Source organism: Oxyura jamaicensis, chromosome 21 (genome assembly GCF_011077185.1).
Source record: "Oxyura jamaicensis isolate SHBP4307 breed ruddy duck chromosome 21, BPBGC_Ojam_1.0, whole genome shotgun sequence".
Classification (NCBI taxonomy): Eukaryota; Metazoa; Chordata; class Aves; order Anseriformes; family Anatidae; genus Oxyura; species Oxyura jamaicensis.
Window position 1 is genome coordinate 54,061 of NC_048913.1, and position 6,000 is coordinate 60,060.

The following is a 6,000-nucleotide window of genomic DNA, read 5'->3' on the forward strand; positions in this document are numbered from 1 at the left end:
GTTTTTCTTCATGTTTACATTCCTGAATTCTCAGCCTCTGATCCTCTGTTTCTCATAGGCTATATTTCAACAAGACTATACTGTAGTGCCCAAAGAATGTGGTTTTGAAGTTCAGACTGCACAAGCCAAGCAGTTGGATAAGGTCACCTGACAACAAATATGCTCAGAACCAAATGTTGCTGCCATTTTTCAATGCAGGAACTCAAGTTTCAAATCATTTACAGGGAATAAGATAAATACACTCACTACAAACCATGGTCAGAACAGCTACTCCTCTCACAGACTAATAGTATTTCAGTACTAAACAGATTCCTCAGATCTTGTCTGCATAACTAACGTACCACAGTACGTTAAACAACTAAAATAAGTTCCAAAATAGCATCATAGGGTAGATACTGACAGATCTGCTAAATTAATGAACTGCATGTGACTTCTTGCTTCTCGTCACCAGAAATGGAAACAGCTTATAAGTAAAGTTTGACTGTCTGCTTTCTTGCCCGCAGACCAAAGACTACTGCATAGGGATAGCTATACACCACCACATACCTCTTAATGAAAACCCTCACAGGTGCCTACCAGGCAAACAAAACAAATCTCTTTCTTATCTGTTTACAATTCCCCCAGGGAAAAAAGTCCCAGCTGTCTTGCTACTTTGGCTGTACAGAACTCCCACAAAGTCCTCATTTTCTGCTACCTTCTCCAGATCACCTGTCTTTCTTCCCTTAGCCCTTTTTTTTTAAGCAACATTATTCTTTGCTGAACATCCCCCAGACAGTATCAAAAACAACAATCATTAAACCCACATTTACCATCATGCTGATGCAACAGTTGGTAGGATGTCCTATGCAGCATGGTGGGAGGATGCCTTACACAGAATAATTCCCAGCTCCGTACAGGCATCCAGAGACAGACACTGCACAATGCAACCTCAAACACCTCACAGAAGACCGCTGTTAGGTTAAATTGTCTATATATGGGGGACTGGAATGGAGAAGAAAGGGATACAGAAGAAAGGGATACAGAAGAGATCTGCCAAAGTACTGCTAACTTTGTACCACAGGTTTCCTCAAAACTGCTCCTCTTCGTACCAAGATGAATAACATGCAAGAGATAATAACAAGTAATAATAATTATTATTTATTATATATAATATATATATAAGTATACAATATATAAATATATATATATTATATATTATATTTATATTATATTATATTTATTATATATAATAATAATAATAATAATTGTAATTACATGCCATGACAACTGCTATCTCACAATGCACCCACACCAAGCTGCATTTTGCTAGGAAAGCTCGTTATATACCAAATATCCTGAAGAGACTAGCAGAAGGAGAAGCATATAGAGAGACTTCATTATGATGCCCACATGGGTGTTCACCTTAATACTATTCTGACAAATTACTGAAAACTTCTTATGACCTACATCTTTCATAGGCAGAGAGTACTTTCAAGAGTACCTTTATGAGCCTTCAGGGTGAAGCAACTCCCTCGTGATGAGAATTTGTTAAAAATTACAAGAAAGATACTAAGGCAAAGACATAGTGAAAAACCAACCGGAACCCAACAATGCTCGCCCCAATGACCTTTTCACAGAGACAATACAATACAGCTGTGCTAGCACTCTCCTTTTCCCGATATATCTTGTCATTTACACCAAGGACAAACAAAGTGAGTTGATTTAATAAATGATCTACATTTATTTACGGTTTTAATCTCATAGTGGATCCTTCTTTATCTTCCTGCTCTGCACTGTGCATTAGATCATTATTTGTACTGCAAAGGGATTATATCACAATTTATAAGCAGCAATATCTTAGCAATTATTGAAAGAACCCCTCTTCGTGGCTCAAAAATACATGTGGTGCTCTGTGACTGTGACTTTTTGGAATGAAAAACTACTATTGACAGCGTTTTACTGGTACAGCAGAAAGCCAGTGTAAAGCTGCAAGCCAAGCCTATATTCCTCATCACCCATTTTACTTAACATTTGAGCCCTTCACCAAAGGCTGTTTTTAAGTTTGTCCTGAGGTGAATCTATCTGGAAATCACAACAGCTTCAAAGCAGGAAACTCCTTCTGTGTGGAAAACAATTACAGAGCTGTTAGCTGCAGTTTGCTATTAATAGTTACTTCTGATTTTTGACATTTGTTATATAACAACCATGCATCTTAATCACCAGGGTCTTGGAGATGCTTGGCTCTGCCGCCTGCTACCCCTGCAGCCAAACGTTTGTACGTGCATCTCGTCTGTCACGGGCAGGGGCCCGTCACTCCTACCGAGCCCCTCCATGCTGAAAATCGTTGTTTCCTACTTCGGCAAAGCCTGGTAGAGATTTTTCTTGGGCGGGCACCGACGGCTCCAAAAGCACCACAAACGCGAGCGCGGCCGGGAAAGGCCGACGTGGGCCCCGCATGTCGGCTGACGTCTCACACGCGCTTATTTTAGCCCAATATCGCTCTGCGAGATGGCCCCCGGGCGGGGCGGAGCGGCGGGCCCCTCACCGGGCGGGGCGGGAAGCGCGCTCGGAGCCGCCAGCGCGCACTGACCTCCGCGCCCCCTCGGCACCGGCAGCCGCCCGCTCCCCCGCCCCGCCGCAGCCGCGCGGCCTCACCTCCGGCGGCGGCCCCTGCCCCGCACTGCGGCTCCACCCCAGCCCCCGGGACGCCAACCCCCACCCGCATCCGGGCCGCAGCCCCGCCCTTTGGCGGCGGAAGCGGCCCCTCCCGCGCCGCGCCCCGCGGGGGCGGCCCCTGCGGGGGCGCTGGGGGGTGCGCGGGGTCCCCCGGTTCATATAGAGCGCCGTGAGAAAGAGTGAGAACTGAGGAGAAGCTTTCGGCGCTCAAGGAAAGGTGCAAAGGACCGTTGAATTTTCTTATCGCCATGGATTCCCAGTTGCATAATCCACATCGTTCAATTTTTTTTAAATGCAAGCAGGGCATTATGATGGTCAAGTGTTGGTCACTATCAGTGTCCTTGAACATTTATGAAGTCCAACCGAAAATTAAAGGCCCTGTTTACAACACTAAGGACTATTCATTCACAGCACAACTAAAGGTATGGGGCAGAAGAGGGGGTTGTACTTGGTCTAAATGAAAATGGAACCAGGACCCTTATCCTGTCCTCACAAATGTTCTTTCTTGAAACCTCACCTGCAGCAGTCACACCAAAACTTTTACTGCTTTCTAAGTCAAGGCCCTATACAAGCACATTATTCACAAAATGACTCTAAACACTTGCCCATACAATTCTGCAAGACTAGGGGAAAGCCAGCAAGAAACTGGTCAAGCACTGGCACTATTGCTCTAAAATACTTGCTATATTTCACCTTTTCGCCTCCACCCATGTCAAAATAGTCATGCAGATAGACTAAACACAGATGGGAGATGTCACAGTATAACATCACATACATCTTTGGATAATGGATAAAAGTATCATTCTTTTCTTTCCCTGCCATGCCTTACCACTACAGGCTTCTATCAAAGATGATGCAGGTTCCTCTTCTGACACAGTCTATTCCCCAGTCCTTCTATTCCCCAGTCCTTCCAGCAGGTTTGTGGCAGATTTTGTATTGAGATGTCCCTCATCTGTCTGTACTGAGCTTTTCCTTTCAGCTCCCCAACCACAGCACTTCTGCAGCCTACATCATACCAGCTTTGCCCCACACCACTTCTCAGCACTAATGTTAGATGGTTGTCACCACATCAAAATACTGTCTTCTCCTGTCACAAGGTCTCACCCACAAAACAGCAGCCACCGCTCCACTTGCAGTCTGTCGAGAGAGCAAACTGATTTGAGAAGCTGAATTCTTAAGTGATTAAAAGTATTGCTGTGGCCATGGAAGAAAACAGTAACATTCTTGTACAAAACAACCTGCTGATGGCATCCCTGTTATTCATATTTCCAATGCCACAGCCACTGGAAAAATCCTTCATGCTTCTGAGCGACATAAGCAAAAACTAAGATTTGCAAGGCAAAGGATGAAGGACAAGGGCTGGAAGGGCAGGAACAGGGGAAGGTCCAGCCAGGTGCCACAACTGGTAAGAGAACATGAATAGACAGGTCTGCCAAAGGGATCAGACAGGTAGGGCAAGAGATGGCTGCTGCCAGGAAGAGCCAGTCAGCAGTAGTTGGAGTAGCACCAGCCACCGCTCACCCAGCTTCTAGTGCTCAGGGACAACAACTAAATGGGTTGTGGGACTTTAAGGAAGAAATTATTTACTTTGAAGGTGGTGAGGCACTGGAACAGGTTGCCCAGAAAAGTTGTGGATGCCCCATCCCTGGAAGTGTTCAGGACCAGGCTGGATGGGGCTTTGAGCAACCTGGTCTAGTGGGAGGTGTCCCTGCCCATGGCAGGGGGGTTGGAATTAGATATTTAAGGTCCCTTCCAACCCAAACCATTCTATGATACTATGGCTGTCAGACCACCCACAATCATTTGCTGCCTTTTTTGCTGAAGACCCAGAGGCAGCCATCCCTTCAGTGATGTAAATATACCACTTGCTTTGTTCTAGTTTAACCCAAAAGCATTCAAAGAAGCAAGTTTTGGTTCTCAGAAGAGTTGTCTTACCAATATAGTAAATTGTACAACACCCCCAGAAGCTACATCCCCTTCTGAAGAGATGGGTAAAAAAGGCTCTCAAAGAAAATGAAATGAATTAAAAAAATAGAAATAATTTCATTTAAAAGGCAGAAAAGTTACTTAGTTTGGACAACTTTAATTTGCCTCCTCCTGAGTTCCAGGACAAAGGAAGTGGGGTGGCAGAGCAGTGGGTGAGGAAAATCCAGAGCAGCATAGGTTATAGTAGAATAACTGTCAAGCCTGTCTCAAGTCAGTTTGCACAATTTCTGAGTCAGTGATGCTGTCACATATTGGACAGCTTTCCTTTCCATAGCATCGAGAAGCACATAAGTTTCCCTGTGCCCAGAATGAAACGCTGCATATTTCTTATTCCGTAGGAAGAATAAACAGTCTAGCTTAATGTAATTTTTGACTACCACAGCCAGGGAGTAATAGAGAAAAAATGAACGTCCTTCTTTTCCTATTCCACATTGAAGGTATATTGCCTATGATGTTGAACACAGTGCAAATACAAAGTATGACAGGAAAAAAAAGAAGCAAGTTCAGACAGGGTAAGGCAAATTTCAATAGTGCATTCTTAATGCTTATATAGTAAGAGGAGCTTACCACAAAGTATACCACCCTAGCTTCTTTTACATGTCAACTGAGTGGGTACAAGGAAGCTGGTGGGAGACTGATACAGTATGAGACCATAAAGAAATCTCATACATGCCAGTTTGCACAGTACCTGCATATCTGGCTCTTAGCATGTTGTCATATGACTTTAATAGCTTGGATAAATCAATTCCTGAATGTGAATTCACCAGAATCCTACACTCTCTACGTTAATGGATGCAATTAAATGTTCAAAAGGGCACTTCATTTTTTACTTAAAAGAAAGAAGAAAATAACAAATAATAAATAAAAAAACACACACACCAAAACACCACGAGCAATGAAAAAGTATTTTACTGCAGAATAAAAGTCATAACAGCGCTGATCTATCTGTGTTAAAAATGAGCTTTCAATCCTCTGAGGGAAAAAGAATATCAACATAGCAAACATCTACACAAGAACATTAATTTTTAAAGAAATAAGCATGCATTTTCTGACAAATACTATTACAGCCCTTTGAAAGTCTGTACTTGTGGGGATATAAAGTACAAAAGGAGTTTGCATCCCATCTCATCCTTTCCTGGAACAGAGAAAATCCCCCCCCTATTGTTTTTTGGTGCAAGGTAAGCCCATGATCCCCAAAACAATCCATTAAGAAACAACTTCAAGATGCTCCCCAGCAAAAGTGTTAGGCAACTACAATGCACAGAAATGAACACAAAGCAGAAATATTCCCATTACTAACAAATGCACAAAGCATGGCATAGTCTTGGACCACAGTCCAGATATTATTGTTAAATATAT

At 43.3% G+C, this 6,000-nt stretch overlaps 1 protein-coding gene across 5 annotated transcripts in view; it reads right to left on the minus strand.

Moving 5' to 3' along the window:
- SLC45A1 (solute carrier family 45 member 1) overlaps positions 1-6,000 on the minus strand; it is a 70,016-nt gene that overhangs the window by 11,711 nt on the left and 52,305 nt on the right. The window contains exon 1 of one of the 5 annotated variants that reach the window (XM_035344416.1): positions 2,635-2,665. The exons of the other annotated variants lie outside the window; for them this stretch is intronic. The gene's annotated coding sequence lies outside the window, so the exon portion shown is untranslated. Of the gene's footprint in view, positions 1-2,634; positions 2,666-6,000 lie in introns of those variants that run through there. 5 annotated transcript variants of the gene reach the window in all.